Below are 18,401 nucleotides of genomic sequence, written 5' to 3'. Positions count from 1 at the left end.
GCCAACTTCAGGTGACTAACACTGCTGTTTGAACTACCCATTAGTTGTCCTGGCGAGTTGTTATTATACTTTTGCTGCATATAATTTCACTCTTTTACTACTTTACTTTTTAGTACTGGCCATATTGACTCATAACCCGGAACCAGGACTGGAAAGACCAACTTCAGGTGACTGACGGTGGTTTTTATACTTACCTGTTAGTCTTCCTGGCGGGTTATGATCATTACCATTCTGCTACAGGTAGTCCTTTACAACTTTGTTGACTGGATGTCAACATTGGTTTTACCATTTTCTGTTTTAATTGCCGTTTTGCTTTTATCTTCAATTACTTTTACAAATTTTACTCCATTTACTTGACTTTATCTTTTTACTGGACATTTGGCTGCTCATTGTTACAATTTTGCTATGTATCTTTTAAAACTTTTATTCTTTTAGATTTTGATAATAGCTGCTATGACACATAACCCAGAACCAGGACTGGAAAGGCCAACTTCAGGTGATTGACGGTGGTTCTTGAACTTACCTGTTAGTCTTCCTGGCGGGTTATGATCATTACCATTTTGCTAGAGTAAATATTTTACAACTTTGAAGACTGGATGTCATCATTGGTTTTTACACCATTTTCTGTTTTAATTGCTGTTTCGTTTTTACCTTCATTTACATTTACAAATTTTACTCCATTTACTTGACTTTATCTTTTTACTGGACATTTGGCTGCTCATTGTTACAATTTTGCTATGTATCTTTTAAAACTTCTATTCATTTACATTTTGATAATAGCTGCTATGACACATAACCCGGAACCAGGACTGGAAAGACCAACTTCAGGTGATTGACGTTGGTTCTTGAACTTACCTGTTAGTCTTCCTGGCGGGTTATGATCATTACCATTTTGCTAGAGTAAATATTTTACAACTTCTTATACTCTGCCTTCTATCTTAACATTGTAGACTAGGTGTCAGCATTGGTTTTAAACTTTTTTGTTTTACCTTCATTTCCATTAATGTCTATTACTAAATTTTTTTTTATTTATTTTTTTTTACATTTTTACCGAATGTCTGGTGCAGATAGCCTCGCTGCTTTGTGCCATAAAACACTAAATCAATCAATCAATCACAACTGGCATCTCTTCTACCATCATTTTTAAAATCTTGCAGGACAAGATTTGGAAGGTCAGTGTTAAGTATACTTCCCATCCCCTTTTCACCTTGCTCTCCAGTGACCAGGAAGTTGCTGATGTCCTGAGCATTGCCGATACTCTTGTACATTTATTCTTAAGTGCATAATTTAATTCAATAAAAAATCATTTAGTATAGTAGGATCCTTTTTAATTGACAGTTGACAGCATAACCAAGAAGACTAAGGTAAGACCTTTATTTTTTGTTTATTCTTTATTTATTATTATAAAAGTAACTAAAATGTAAAAATTAAAATTTGTTAGATTAAATAAGATAATGATAAATATTTAGTACAGTGATGTGAGCTTCATGTTTGCCAAATGGTTTACAACTTTTTGTGAAATTGTTAGTCACATGCAGTTCAAATGGCAATAAAACAATGAAATTTATGTTCAAGTGGATAGATTCTCTTTCAAGCATTTAAGTTATTTCTGATAAGTGTATTTTTCTGTTGCAATTTGCAATAATACTACAAAGAAAAAAGAATAATTTAGATTTATTTCATAATTTTTATGGCAGTTATGAGGTTAGCCAAATTGACCAAATGTGTATAAAGTTAAGGTTAAGAAAATAACAAGTAAAATATGAATATTTGCATAAAAAGTTTAATGTTTATTTAATAAATTTAAGAGATTGTGCAAATAAAATTGGGCAATTTTAAGATGAAGAAAAGTATTTTTAACCCTAATATGAAAATCACTTTGCACTTGAAGCAGTTACCTCTGACTATATATATTCACAGAGAAATTTTTAGTAAAACTACTTGATTTGAAAATCCTGCTTTATTGTGTGTAGGTGTTTTGTAATGCTTACTGAAAGCTTTCAAAATTTTGTGAAGATACACAAAACATTAAAAGTTGTAGTATGGAAATTATGATGGTCAGTTTGCGGGTCACAAATTTGGTCAAATAAACTGAGCCTATAGCAAGAGAGTTATGAACATAGCCTATAAATGCTAGTGAAGATTATTGTAAAAAATCTAAAAAGTTATAATTTTTGGTGAGAACTTTGTCAGTTCTTGTATGACTGGAAAAAATTAACTTTAACTGTTAATATTAACATTGCTTTAATCTTGCAGTCTTTAGTGTCTACTCAGTTAAACTAAATGTTAATATTTTCAAAACAACATATACTGTATAGTTATATTTCAAAATTCATTACTTTTGCTCATTTACATTTGAAATTTTGAACCTAATGTTTCCACATTAATCAAATGTGACAAGCTTTTAAAAAAGTAAACAAATCTGTTATTAAAAAAAAAACAAGCCATTAAATGAATTATAAAAGCAGTCATACTTTTAAAATGTTTCTGTGAGTTGATTATATCATTCTGACTCTGACAGGTCAGAGTGACAGGTAATGATTAACCCTTTTGTAGCAGCCTTGGTATAATATTCCCAAGTTCGTCTACATATTTGCATATGTTAAGTATTTGCACTTTTACTTTTAATACAGCATATATTTCTTCACAAAATTTGGTAGACTTTCAATAAAGATCAGATTTTTTAATGAAATATTTTCCTAAAATGTTGTTTGAGAAAGTACTGAGTCTTTTCATTACTAGCTCAAGTGCAAAATGATTTCATGTTATAATTAAAAAATCTTTTTTCTTTGTCCCAAAAATCTCAAATATTATTTGTGTAATCTAGAAATCTCCTAAATATATTTTAAACTTTTGTTTTAAATGAAACTATATTTTTTATTTTCTAAACCCTACTATTTGGGGTCTTTCAATTGACCAACCCCATAACCATCATTAAAAAAAATTAGGAAATGAATATAAATTGTGTTTTCTGGTGTGAGAATGACTATATATTATAACACAAAAATACAAATGTTTAGTCCAAGTCTCATAACATCATATATTTATGTATATTTATTATTATAGTGATCTTCCAGTCAAGCCTAGCTAACTTTAGATAACTTTTATTGATGCTGAACACATGCACTTGTGTCACTGTATCCAATAATATAAAACTGACCTTCAGTTTTTTTTTGTCTTGGCTGTGTTTTAGTGGACTAGTATTTTGTAACAAGTTACATCATTAAATCAGTTACATTTGAATTATTATACATTTATATATGTATATAGATTATTACTATTTAGAAATAAATTATTAAACTTATTTTTCTTAAAATATAGAGTAATAAATAAAGAAGTAAAGTAAAGATTTATATCTTCTAGGTATGAAGTGTAAAGTTGGTTACTGCTGGATATTAGGTTGTTAAGCTTTTTAAAATTTGCACATGGAGAACATCAAACAATTTTTTTTTAGGTTTTATCCATACACACAGGCTTGCATATACAGTTGAATAAACAATAAAATCAAAAGTAACTACACTGATACCATAGAATTCCATTATAATTTATTAAGCTACCTTCTTGAAATATTTGTTCAAAAGAATGTGGTAGCTTTTTCACAGAATAAATTGCTGAGAAATCCACCAGGGGAACATTCTAAGCTCTCAATTGGTTATTCACATCATATATTGAATTAACTGTATATAAGGGACCATTTCCTAAAATGGAAAGAGGTGAACAGGAGATGCATACCTGCAGTTTTTTTCAGTATCCTTCTAAATTTTAACTGATATTTTACACCAGGGTGGTCTTAGTCATTTTAGGGCTCCATAATGATTAGAAAACTCAGAAGTAGATTAAATAGTATAGCATTCTGAGCCCTTCCATATGTGGGGCCCCAAACAATTGCCTAGTAGATAAGACTGCTAATGATTTACACTTCTTTGCAGAAATGATTGCAATTTAAGCAGTGTAGAGTACTTTAAAATAAATAAGAAATAACTTTGATATCAAATATGTAATGCCATGCTAAGTGACACTGTAAAAGTTCATGGCTTGTATACATTAATCCTCACCCATGCATATGGGTCAAATCACAAGTTTAAGTGCATTGTGACATAATATTTTTATGAGTTTCATGTTTATAACAATTTTAAAAGAATTTAATTGTTACAGTAACAATTAAAAATGTACCTTGTTTAGGAGTTTTTAGTTCTTTTTCTTATATTCATCAGTTTGCTCATTGGATTTTTTTTAAATGTGTGTGTGTATATATATATATATATATAGTTTTCTGATTTCTATTGGAGGCTGGAGGGAAAACAGTAACAAATATGTTACTTTTGGAGGTTACACCCACTAAAAACATTTTGGAGAGTTGATGAATCTGTCAAAAGATATTTAGATATTTTTGTAGCTGATTTAGGCAGTCTTTATTATGAAAAAGGTGAAATGGGAAGCAGTTGCACAGTTGAGTGTGACATTTGTGGAAAAATTTTTGAAAGTCTAATCTGCAAAAGTTGCACAGATGGAATGAAAAAATTTCAAAAAGTGAAAGATGTATTTCAAAACATCACCCTTTCTATCTGTGTTACTCTTTTTAGATCAGTTTTCCAAAACCTTATTCAAATGTGTTATATCAAAGTATGCATTTTCTACCAATTTCGTTTTTGTTTTTATGTAGATATCTTAATCTTTTCTTTCACTGGCATCATTTGATCACTAAAATACACAACAGAAGCTTTAATTTTCAGTATACAAATTCAAATATTTATTTATGTGATTTAAAACTTTTAAACCAAAGAAAACTTATTGTATGCTAAAATTGTACATGAATCCCAAAAACGTTTTTGATCCAAAATCCCAGATAGATGAAAAACTGAAGAGGTGCTAACAGGGATTTGTATTGTGAATGATCTACTTGAGAGAAGTAGGAAATTGAACATGTGCTATGGAATAAGCTCATTATTTCAAGATAATTATCTTAAATATCTACCTAAGCCATCTAATATCTGTTTAAGAAATAGTTTTAACCTTCTCATATTTTCCACATTGAAATGAAGAATACCCAAGAAAAGATGGAGATAAGACAAATCTGCCATAGAGATCCAGTCTCCTGGCTTTCTTGTCATCTAGAAAAATATGGGAATTGAAAAACCTTGAGACATGATGAACAATTTTAACACCTTTTTGTTTCTTTTCTTGTTATTTTTAATCCAAACTTTTTTTCGAAGTTTTATTTGAGAGACCAGAGAATGTTCAGGGTGAAAAAAAAAGAAGAAATAGGTGACAAAATTAAATAGAAAGACTGAATTGAAACAGCTTTCAAGTCCAAGGATCCTGTAATAAGATGAGTAAATGAACCCACACACAACTATTTTCAACAGTTCAGACAGTGTGTAGGTCTGATACTGAAGAAAGTCATTGAGCAGTTCATATAGAACCACCTCACTTGCTTCTACATTTAGAAGCTCAGTTTTGGCTACTGGAATGTGTAAAATTAGAAGATAAATAAAACTTAGGAATAGAAAATGGAGTGTTGGCTCTTGCCAGACATTGCAAAGGGGAATGATAACCATTAGAAAAAAAAAAAAATGCAAGAGGATAGAACCCAAATTAGCTCCTGCTGATGTGTCTCTCCTGATTGTAAAATAGATTTGGGGGAAATTCTTCTAAAGCAGAACACTGCTAGAAAGATTGATAAAATGTGAGGGGAATGAGTGCCTTATGATATAGTACTATGGGCTACAGTACTGAAGAAACATAAGAGTCATGTGGTAACAGATATTTAATTTTTAAGGTTAGTGAGGAATACGTAGCAAAGACTGCAAACTAGAAAATTAATCTTAATTAAAAGATTCAGGTGAATGAAAGTAGCTGATAACCAGTACGTGCATTAAAGAAGAGTTTTTCAAAATGAGATGAATCATTTTGCCTAGGAAAGAAAATGATAAGAAGACGAAGAACAACACATGGAAGATCTTCCCCCCTCCAAAGAATAATCTGATTGTCTAAAACTTGGGAAGAGAGACATGTTGTAGAAGAAGAATTGAGTACCCTGCTTAAGGACCATTTCCATGGTTATTGGAAGGAATGTTGAATATGCTAACATTCTACTCATTTATGAAAGCAGCATCAAACTGAAAGTTATCTTTATCTAACAAAACACTAGTATAATCAGGCCTAACAGAAATTAGTTGACGATTTAAGGTAGTATAGATACGAAAAGAAGAAAATAAAATAAGATTGGTAGAGCTTCTTCAAAATTAGTGGTAGTGGGGAATTCTGCTCCTCAATTTAAAAAAGTAAATAGGCTTGTTCAAAATATCAGGCTAGTTCACTAAAATGAGAAAAAATGGGTGTCCCACAAAATGAGTATCCACACAATATGGAAAATTAATTGGTACACCAACAGATACTTTGAAACAACAGCCTTAATATGCTAATAAATGAGAGCTGACAATGCAGCTTAGGATCTCCCTGCACATTAAAAAGGTTATGTGAGTAAGGCCTTTAATTTCCCTTACACTTGCACAAAAGATGAAGTGATAGGTAGGTGAGTGAGAAATTTGAGTAAGGTAACACCTGTAATATATTGCACCAAGAACATTCATAAACAAAAAACAGTTGTTGGCAGAATGAGCTTATAAATTTTAGATTTTTATCTTGTCTGATTTGAATATATATACATATATATTACATTGAAAATATACACAACTATATATCAGTTATTCATATATATGTACCAAATGTTTTTATGACCATTAGTCCCCATTCTGGTGGTCTAACAGATATGCCATATTTATTTATGATGTGTAGTACAAAGAATGTGTAATACTCTCTAGAACAGTTTATTTAAAAGTAGTTATATACTTGCACTAGGCCCAGCATGGCCAAGTGGTTAAGGCACTCGACTCGTAATCTGAGGGTCTCAAGTTCGAATCACCGTCACACCAAACATGCTCATCCTTTCAGGTATGGGAGCATTATAATTTGACAGTCAATTCCACTATTTGTCAGTAAAAGAGTTGCCCAAGAGTTGGTGGGTGGTGACTAGCTGCCTTCCTTCTAGTTTTACACTGCTAAATTAGGAATGGATAGTGCAGATAGCCCTTGTGTAACTATGTACAGAATTCAAAACAAAACAAACCAATATGTGCACTAAAAAGTAGAAGTAAAAAAACACTTAGGAAAAATAATTGTGATATTGTATTACATTCAGATTCAACTAATTTTACTTAAGATCATTAGGATAGGTCTGCAGAATAACTGGAGATTTACTCAAAATACTTATTACTGAATTCCTGAGTCATAAGAAAAATAAGATCAGACGCAAATATTCAAAATCATGTATACTGAAGTCTCTAGGTGGGATAGCAGTGAGCTTATGGACTTACAGTGCTAAAATCTTGGGTCTGATTCTCTACATTGGAAACAACAGGTAGACCAATGTGTCTTTTTTTTTGCTAAAACAAACAAACAAACATATCTACTGAAACAATCTTTCTTCAAACTCATTAACACAAAACAGTGTGTGTATAAAATAAAGGGCAATGCCTTTACCATTTAGTTCTTTCTGAACTGGCTCAGAACTTATAAAAATATTTAATAAGTATCAGTTACTGTTAAAAGTTAAACTTTAGAATATTACTACTTACAATGAAAGGACTTAAACCTTACTTACCAAAGAGAGGGCTTGAGTTTGAGAGAGAGAGCAAGTTAAGAAATAGTATTATATATCAAAAATATATAACACTGTATTGTTAAGATGTGTGCACCACCTATGTCACAGTTGTTTAATCCTGTTGAAACAAGGAAGGTCTAACCTCACGATATCACCTGACCCACCACTGAAGGGCACTGCTGTTGACATTTTTTCACCATGCAGCATCACAGGGGCAGAGCATGTATTATTTCCAGACAATAAAAAGGAAGAAATGCAACTCAAATGAAATAAACTTAATGGCTTTCTCAGCCATATGCTATCTGAAATTTGCATATGTACAGATTCAAGGATAAATTCAGAATACTGTTGTAATACAAGAAGGTAGGAATGCATAATATTTATATACTATATTATCTTGTCTTTCCTATTTCAGGCTTGTTTTCAAACTGACAATTTTTAATTTAAAACCAGTGAACTTTAAGCTTTCACTTTGGTTGTTAAGTGCTTAAATTTTTACTTGCCCCAGAAAACATTTAAAACAATATAATGATATGAGAGAAAAACTAAAAGAACCATTTAATAAGATGATCACATCTAACTTTACAATACTGTGTATAGTTTGAACACTTACACATCAGCATGATATCAATTGTAATACAACACCTTGGCATTACAGATCAGAATGACCATATTAATACATGTGTATAAATAATTAAATCATAATCATCATACGAGATAAACTCCTTGATAATACAGAAAAATATACAGCATTGGAAGTGCATGAAAAGAATGTCCTATAATCAAATTCATAATTTCAATTTCACCATGAATACCACAAACACAATCATGCAGTAACTTTAAATGGAAATATACAATACTACTAGATACATCTCCTTCAAATTAAACACAAAAGAAACTGAAAATACTACCCCCATTAGCTTAGTAGTAAGTCTGTGGGCATCTATGCACAAATAGTCCAATATGTAGCTTTGTGCTTAACTACAAACAAACAAAAGAAAACTGAAAATGCTTTACAGATAACATATACATTCTCCCATACAGATAAATATAATATTTACACTTGCACAAGCATATAAACAAAAACAATCATAAAAATAGTAACTTCACAACACACACACACACACAAAAACAAACAAAAATAAACCCCTTTAGAATTTGCTGAAACATTATCTACATACACATACATACAAGTACTACTTACTATAGAAAACTAAAACATTTTTTACTGAAACAACTAGATAAAACAAGTAAATGAAAAATGTAAAAAATTCAGATTATATATATATAATATATGCAACCTTTTATTTTAATAAAATGGTATATAAGCTTACCCAATAGCAAGCATAAAATTGAACTCTATTCTCCTCAGACCCTCTAATATGGTGGTTTACTGGTGGTTGGTTGTTGCAGTGTCTAGGATAATATCTATATTTTGGACAAAGGATTTCTTTGTCTATGCCAGTTCCAGATTTCTTCCTTTTGAAAAGTCAGGTGCTCCTCCAAAACAAATAGTTTTCTTTATGGCTGTATGTTGTCTAGGCCTTTGTCCACTTTGTGGTCATCTTTTAACAACACCGCTTCTTCATGGAGGTCTGCTACAGAGTAAGCAGTATCATAATTGTAACAGGTGGAGCTGTTGGCAATTTGGTCCTTGATTACTGTGGGTGCATTTGATGAGACCTCTTTGGTGGTGGTGACAGCTTTAGCACTAGTGAGTTTGAGGTAACCTTGTGTGTTTTTATCTTCTTGATCACCAACAGTTGTTGGTGCTGTCATTAAACTTACTGAGCCACTGCCAGTATTATGTCTGTGGTGCCGACAAACATGGTCTCAGTTACTACTATTTGGCCTTTGTCTCCCAACTTCAAAATTTCTATAAATCCTAGTCAAACCTTGAGTTTCCTTTAGCTTTGGAAATATCTTTCTCAGTTTTGTAATGCAATGCTGCTGTAGGTAACTACACATTTGGTAGCACTTTTTTAATGTAGTTACACAACACTAACTATTTGAACAATTGATGATTAAGTTCTGCTGCTTTGATAGCCAGTAGGATTCCATCTTTACCAGTATATTTCTCAGCTTTTTTTGCCTTCTTGCAGGCTGGGTTCCAACAACATTGTTGTGTTTGCAGGCTCCTCCATTACTGGTGTTGGGATATCCTCTGTACTGTGTGTCTCCATTGGCCATCTTTGTGACTGACAAGCCCCAGAGAGGATTTTAGGTTTACTGTAATAACTGATGCTGCAAGTTTTCCATCTGTTACCTTCTGTACACTCGTATTTTTGGACACAATTTCGTGGGTTTCATCTTTTTTCCCAGTTTATTATGACCTTGTCTCTTCCTCATTATGTAATGCTCCATTTTCTGATTACCTTTTTTTTTTTTTTTTCTCCTCTAAATATCATTACGTGCTGGGCATTTTCTTTCTTGTTTGAGAGCTGGTGCCAGTATGCCTCATCTACCACAAGCTTCTGATCATTATGCATTGGTTGTCATCAGGCCATTTGTGCTTTTCTGAACTCCCTACAATTAAAATCACTTTGGCTGTGCAGGAGCATATCCTGATAATCCTGTTTATTTAACTTACAACCAGTTTTTACAGCTTCATCTAATCCTTAAATCTTTCCTATAATACCTTTCTTCTATACACTTACTTTTTTAGTCTTTCCACCAATTCCCTGTAGGATTTTCAGAGAACAACTTTTCTCTCATTCCCTTCATATTGACATGATTATTCTCCTCCACCTCATCCCTTCACCCATGGTTTATTTGTTGTTGAGATCTCCTTGGAAGGGATGCTGTCTTGTCTCAGGTTTCTTTGTCTACTACAAATCTTTGTGCTTTAGTATGGATTCTGTTCCTCACAGGTATGTTTCTGAAGATATTTCTGAATATTTTAAGTCATGTATGGAATCTGTGAGGCATCACCAAACTTTGGTTGTTCTTTCATTTTAGTCTGTTCCCATACATCTGCTCTACTTGTTTCCCATTCTTTGCAACATCCTGCTTTTGCCATGGATATGGCAGTTTATGATTTGCCACAGCACCATGTTCATTGCTTCTAACAGTTCCTGAGACAATCAAGTGGTTTCCAGCCCACTGGAGTTTTATTTGTCCAATTTTAATCACCTGTAGTGGGAGTTTACTCCTGATCTATGAGGGATCATGGTTTTGCCAGACAGGCTTTTTCTTTATTTCTTCTTCCTTCTTCCTTTGTCTCCCATGCCAAACCCCTTCCCATATCCTTAGAATCCTGCTACCAGTTAGCACCTATTCAAAGCTGTATGCATACTTCTCTTAACAGCACACTATTTATTCTCAGCCAGCCAGATTTCTCCTGGCTATTACTCTAGGTTTTGTGTTTTTCCCCAAAAAAGACCAGGGACTGGTATCATGTGGTTGATTTGCCCCACCTCAACCAATTTCTGGATCTTCCCATTTTACCTTGGAAAACATTTTTACCCTTTAGCAGACTTTCTTCTGGGTCTGTGGATGATCTAGGTGACATTTTGCACATTTAACCTCCATATTTCCATTTCTCTCCAGCCCTAACAATATCTTTTATTTGTCCACATTGGGGCTATATTGTGGTTTTGTGCTTTATGTTTTGGATTTGCTTCAGTAATGTACCCCTCGGTGTGGATTCCTGTATATGGTGAGGGGACCTCCCAGGGAAGGTTCTGTTCTTTCACTTTGCCTCCTCTGGGATCTAAACATCTATCCATGTGTTTGCTGTGCATGGTGACCTGTAAAGGGGAGGAGGGAATCCTGGTGGTTGAGGGGTCCAACCCTAACATACCACTTTGGCCTTGAATTTTTCTGTAGATGGGTGGCCTTGGGGTTGTCCCCCTTGGGTCAGTCGGCTGGTCTACTTGGGCTAGGGTCAACCAAGTACCAGTGTTGGATGTTCTTAACAGGAGTTGTGGACATTGTATCTGATGCTGGTGTTTGGATATAGTGCTAACGAAAACCCTGGCATTGCTGCAGTGTCCTTGTTTGACATTGTAGTGTGTCCCCTCATAGGGCTCCATGGCGGGTGGGGTCAGTGGTCACCGAAATTTCTCTTTTTTTTTTACTATCTATCCTCCAAATAAAAATTTAAATAAAATAGTGAAAAACAGTCCATAGATAAGTGTCCATGTTTTGAATTTTCTGAGCAGCAATCTTCAACATCTGTACCACCTGTTATACCCCATTTCCTTATCCTACATACTTTTTCAGACAAACCTATAGGGCAAATGTTCTTCTTTTTTATTTAGAAGAGACTGGAGGGACTTGCTGGCTCTCCAAAGTCAGTAAAGAAGCTTCGATCTGGTGATATATTGGTTGAAACATTCACATCTCAACACAGTGAACTCCTCTTGAATTCAAAGGCAATTGGGGATATACCTATTGAGGTTTCACCTCATGCTACTTTGAATTCATCATGAGGAGTTATTGTTGAGAGAGATTTGAAGAACATGCCCAAATCAGAGATTTTGCTGGTTTCTCCACTCAAGGAGTTTCTGCAATGAGGCATATCTCCACTCGCAAAAATGGAATTACGATGCTCACCAGTATCTTTTTTCTGACATTTACATCACTTGCCACCATCAAGGCAGGTTACCTTAATTGCAGGGTATGGTCATACATTCCAAACCCTCTCCCATGTTTCCAGTGTCAGAGGTTCGGTCACTCAGAGACAAGTGATCCTCTCTGTCCCTTACAAACATTCTAACAAACCTCAAGATCCATATCCTTTGGTTCCTGATACAAGCATTCCCTCAGATACATCTTCTTCTCCCATCCTAAGATGCAAAACAATAATTTGTTCACATCGTCAGTCACTGGAATCAGCAAAGACCTGCTCAATCAACCCAGGGCAGGATCCATGGAGGTTGATGGACCTCCCTCGAATAAGGACAGGAAGGGAAAAAGACCTGGTTGTAAACAACCCAATTTGCTTACATGTAATTAAATATGGCCATCTTGATACAATGGAACTGTCAAGGTTTACATTCTAATCTGGATGACATCAAAACACTGATTGCTTCCTACCATTCTGTACGTCTTTCCTTACAGGAAATATTTCTGAAACCTGCCGATACAGTCACCTTTTGGCAGTTTTCTTTGTACAGAAATGATAGGCTGTGTGATGGATGAGTGCATGGAGGAGGTGCACTGTTGGTTGATCAGCATGTGTCCACCCTGTTTTTGCCACTCGACACAACCTTGGAGGCCGTAGCCATCTGTATTTCTTTTGGTCATACCATCACTGTTTGATTTCTCTACTTGTTGCCTGGAGAGATACATTATCAATCAGACCTTGATGCTCTCATTGAACAGTTGCTGTCTCCCTTTTTAATCCTAGGGGACTTTAATGGACATCATCCCCTCTGGGGAAGTGCTGATATTGATATGAGTGGTTGCTTTGTAGAGCATATGCTCTGTGATCACAATCCTTCTCTTTTCAATACCGGTTCTTCTACTTATTTTCATGCACCTAGTCAGTCCTTTACTGCTATTGATCTCTCCATTTGCTCCCCTTTATTATTCTCTCATTTTTCATGGAGAGTTGACAATAATCCATGAGGTAGTGATTATTTTCCTATAATTTTGAGAGAGACTAGCAGTGGCCAATGCCACCTGAGCAGCGTGCCCTGGTGGGAGCTGGATCAGCCAAACTTGCCCTCTTTAACTGCTCTCACAGAACTTGCTCCTGCCCTCATCTGTAAGCCATCAATAGACAACTGTGTGGCAGCAGTAACTGATTGTATTATACAAGCAGCTGCTCAATGTATTCCTAAAACCTCCACACATTTTCCACTATATCCTCATATGTGATGAAATCCTGCCTGCCACATGGCACAGAAGGCTTAAAAACGGGCTTGGGATACTTTTCGTAGATATAGCACACTCTCGAACCACATAATTTTCCAGCGGGCCCATGCACATGCTCGGTGGGTAAGATGTCAAAGCCAGAAGGAATCTTGGATTAAGTTCACAACCAGCATATATTCTACCATCAGTTCCAAAGTCATATGGGACAATATTCAAAATGTCAGTGGGTAATACAGTGGAGCGCCATTAAGCCGCGGACCAGTAAACCGCAAAATAGCTTAAGCCGCTGTAGCAAGTCTTGTGAGCGAGGATTATCTCGGCTCACCGCTAATTTAAGAACGTGTAAAAGCATGGCTTACGAATTTAATCCTGGCTTTATAACTTCAAGGGGATATTTAAAAAGGATTTGCTTTAATTTGGGAAATAACTAAAATATATTACAATAGAAATCGACCGTTAATCTACCTTATCTTATCTCTATGTCAGCTTTATGGAGGCCACCATTGTTATCGAATCACACCTCTCCATACATTAAAGTTAATCCTCGTTAAATCCATGAAAAAAGTGATCAATAATTAAAGTATTATTTTTAATTCGATAATCTGATATAATGATCAAGCAATGGCCCGGATGAGGCTCCTTGGCGGAGCTGTTGGCGACTTTGGCTTTTCAGTCACAAAGGTTTAAACCGTTGACCACGTAAGCCATGGTTAAGCAGGTTGACCCCCCCAAATGCCGCAGCTTAATGGCTCTCCACTGTATAATTCTGTCCCTCTCTCGATTGTACTTTCTGATAGCCAGGAAGTAGTTGATACCTGGAGCATTGCCGATACTCTAGGTGAAAGCTTTTGTCGGTTATCCAGCACTTCTGCTTCTTCTTCCACCTTCTTAGCCATCAAGACTCGGGCAGAGCGATCACCTCTTTTCTTTCGAGCTGATTGTCTCTATGACTATAATTGTCCATTTACATTAGTGGAACTATAACTGGCTATTCATCAGTCTGGCAGTACATCGGTTGGACCTGATAATGTACACTATGACATGCTACACCATTTATCTCCTGCTTTTCTTGCTATTCTTCTGATTGTTTTTAACAGGATCTGGCAGGAGAATGTTTTTTCTGATGCCTGGCACCAGGCTATTATCCTACCTTTCTCTAAGCCTGGGAAGGATCCCAAGATTCCTTCAAACTACTGTCCAATTGCTTTGACGAGCTGTCTCTGTAAGACCTTGGAGATGATGGTTAATGCTTATCTTGTTTGGTTCTTTGAATCAAACAACCTCCTCTTGCCCACCCAGTGTGAGTTCCAATGACAGCACTCCACATTGGACCACCTGATTTGACTTGAAGCATCAATCAGAGAAGCCTTTCTCAAATGACAACATCTTGTATCAATATTCTTGGACATTGAGAAGGCTTATGATACAACATGGAGGTATAGCATTTTGTGAGACCTCCATATATGTGGGTTACGTGGCCATTTGTCCACTTTTATAAAAAAAATTGTTAATGGACAGGAAATTCCAAGTTTGTGTGGGTTTGGCACTTTCCCGTTCTTTTTAAAGGCCATTGATTTTTTTAATGCCATTTAATTTTTTTAATTTATACATAAAACCTTTTTTAATGTGGTTTCCTTTTAAGAATCAAAGTTCATCTAGTTTGATTTGAAATTAGAAAATTGCAGTATTGTTAAATAATTCGAAACCAGCACTGGAAAGGCCAACTTCAAATTAGTAACGCTGCTGTTTGAACTACCCGTTAGTCATCCTGGTGAGTTGTTATTATTAAAAATTTGCTATAAATCTTTTAAAACTTTAATTACTTTACTTTTCAAAAATAGCCATAATGTCAAATAACTTGGAACCAGGACTGGAAAGGCCAACTTCAGGTGACTGACGGTGGTTTTTGTACTTACTTGTTGATCTTACTGGTGGGTTATGATAATTACAATTGTGCTACAGAAAGTATTTTATGAATTCCATTACTGTAGTTTTTCTCTTAACGTTGTAGACTAGATGTAAACATTGGTTTTATGCTATTTATGATTTTTTGTAAACTTTGTTTTGTTTTACCTTAATTACCTTCTATGAATTTTACTAAATTTACTTTAATTTTACCTTTTTACCAGATGTTTGGCACAGACAGCCTAGCTGCTTTTTGCCATAAACCACTAAATCAACCAACCAACCAGTACTGTATATACTCTTTTGAGTGGTCAAAGCCTTTGCCTAACTTGTGCATTTATGCCTACCCTCCTATCTGATTTCTTCCCAGGGTAATTTTTGTCATCCATTTTTCTTCATGTCGAATTCCTCTGATTGCTCCTTGTCGTCCAGCACAATTTTGGTTTCCTCATTTTCTTCAGCTCCAAAATAACCCTGTTACTCCTGTACACTTCATCCCTCCTTGGTCACTGGTTTATCGTTCTGCTGTTCTCATCCTCCAACTTGAAGCCTGTATTTTGTAAGGATAGTTAGATTGTGAGTGTGTGTTGCTTCCCTTTTAGCATAGTCCATTTTCTCTTCCTCCCTTGCAATTTATTAGTGTGGGGTTCCTCTTCTCACACCATCATTCCTCTCCTTAAGAACTTTTTTACCTGACTGTTCAACCATGAGACTTGTTTCTTCTAATTCAGGTTATCAAGCAGCATTGTCCAGCACTTTTGATTTTTCTAGGTATTGTGTCGTGTTTTCACTGCTACTGTTTCTCTTTTATAGCATTTTTTATGAGTTTATTGACCATCTTGTCAGATGGTTCTTCTGTATTGGAATTTCAGTGTAGTTCACTGTCTAGTACCCTTTGAACTCTTGTCCTTCTGTTCCCTATATCACATATCCCTTAAAACTTTTAACCTATGAACATTGTCAGTCTGATATCTTTACCATAGACATATCACATATTCTGTTCAATTCCATTTATATCTTCCTCTATCTGAATCAGTTTTTACTGCTGTAAACTTTGGCTGCTTGTGAGAGATAATCTTCATTCTTGCTGATTTATGTATCCTCCATTTCCCACCTTTTTTCTCTGTATTATCCAGATAAACCTTTGTGCCCCCACTGCATTTGTCCTGGTTATATTGTCCACACAATTTCTTCCTTTTATTCCTGATCCTGTTTTTTTATTCCCTGGAACCGTTTTTCATTGCAAGACTTTTTCATTCTATCCTGACAGATTGGGTTTGACAGCATATCAGACTGGCATATTTCTTCCTCTGTATCTCCCATTTCCCACAATTTGTTTCAAATGTCATCTTATCAGATACGATATCTTACTTTCCCTTTCATTACATCCCTATCATTTAATAGAGGAAATTCTTCATTTAAGCATGCAAACAATACCTCATACTTGTATTTCCCACCACCTTCATCAAATAGTTGTTTTTTCATTGTCAGGGCACTTCATATCACTGTTCATCAAACGTCAGTTTGACTATGACATGGTAAGTTATCATATACAGTATATTAATTTTGCTTACAATGATGTACTATTTAGGTCTAGAATCTCATTCAGTGGCAAGGATTAGCTATCCAGGTATGCTACTTATTTATTTTTTCCAAAAAGCTCCACAGTACAGCTGACCATAAGTCATCCTGGGATGTATTATCTGTGTCCTAGTGATTCAGTCACTCCACCTCTGTGTATTTCGGTCCCAGAGATTTACGTTCTGCAATCCCAGCTGTGATTACCCTCTGTACTGTAGTTGCACAGAACATCTGCTGGTAAATATATGCACTCCAGTTTCAGTGTCGTCTTGTTTGGAAGATGTTGCTGGGCAAGTTGCACATGGCCACTCCTGATGCTCTGCCAGACCATACTAATATATGGATTTTCATAGATAAGGTAAAATGGGATTGCTGCTTATTCCTGCCATCCATTTTATTGAATAAACCAGTGCAGTCAGCTTTTCAAAGTAAGTTTGTTTGTTTTTTTGTGATCACTCTTTGTGATCTAACATTAATACTAGTAGCAGACAACAATCCTATTAATTGCTGGTTGATGACACTGTCTGCCTTACTTTTGTTTTTAAATTTTTAAGAGCCAGTGTGTTCTTTTTAGTTCTATTTAAGTTTTTATATGAATTTCTGCCATTGTTTTAACTTGATTTCTTTTCACATGTTTTAATAATTTTACTTTTATTTTTTTTTACTGGTTATTTGGTGCAGATATCCTAGCTGCTTTGCACCACTAAACAACAACCAACTAATTGCTGATACCGTGACACTAGTTACATGAATCTAATTACTATTTTAGTGAATTCTCAGCAGCTATTATATAATAATAGAAACAATTATAAGTTTTCTTTCTTACTTAGATACAACTTGAGATAATTGCATATTTTTTTTCAATTTGCCATTTAATAGCTTTAGTATCCTATTTCCCTTTAAAAAAAAACAGTAAGTTAGGCCTGATGATTTAAAAAAAAATCTTGTAACTTTAAAACCAGTTGAATATACAATAATAAAGCCTAAAAGTGTCCACTCTTAGGAAATATAGATAAAATACACTAAAATAATTGATTTAAACTTTACTAATCTAAAAAAGAATGCTTTTCTTCTCCAGCAGAATTGTATAAATTACATTTCAAGTATTTCTGTGTCCAGGAAGTGAAGTGTGTTCTGAACATTACTTTCAACAACTCTCTTAAATTCACCCAGTTTACAGAGATGATTAAATCATTATGAGTCTTATGGCTACTGCTTTACTGTTTTTACAAGAACAACAAATTGCTGTTTTTGTTCGGGAAGACTTGAGTAAATTTTATCATGAAATCTTATTGCAATTTATTGATGAAAGTGACACATTGCTCTGCCCCTTAAAATAAGTTATGCATTACATAATTCTTTATTGCTTAAATTGACTTTGAGGTTGCAGATGAATCAGTTTAAGTGAATTCATTTTTATGATGAGTGC

The 18,401-nt window shown here is 34.7% G+C and overlaps 1 protein-coding gene across 7 annotated transcripts in view; it reads left to right on the top strand.

Moving 5' to 3' along the window:
• Positions 1–18,401, top strand: part of LOC143229108 (uncharacterized protein C2orf42) — a 100,964-nt gene that overhangs the window by 19,585 nt on the left and 62,978 nt on the right. The window contains exon 2 of one of the 7 annotated variants that reach the window (XM_076460949.1): positions 6,862–6,954. The exons of 4 other annotated variants lie outside the window; for them this stretch is intronic. The gene's annotated coding sequence lies outside the window, so the exon portion shown is untranslated. Of the gene's footprint in view, positions 1–1,338; positions 1,365–6,861; positions 6,955–15,617; positions 17,401–18,401 lie in introns of those variants that run through there. 2 more of the 7 variants (XM_076460950.1, XM_076460952.1) reach the window with 2 other exon arrangements.

Source organism: Tachypleus tridentatus, chromosome 10, assembly GCF_004210375.1.
Source record: "Tachypleus tridentatus isolate NWPU-2018 chromosome 10, ASM421037v1, whole genome shotgun sequence".
Classification (NCBI taxonomy): domain Eukaryota; kingdom Metazoa; phylum Arthropoda; class Merostomata; order Xiphosura; family Limulidae; genus Tachypleus; species Tachypleus tridentatus.
Note: the sequence above shows the minus strand (reverse complement) of the source record. Positions and strands in the feature narration are given on the sequence as shown.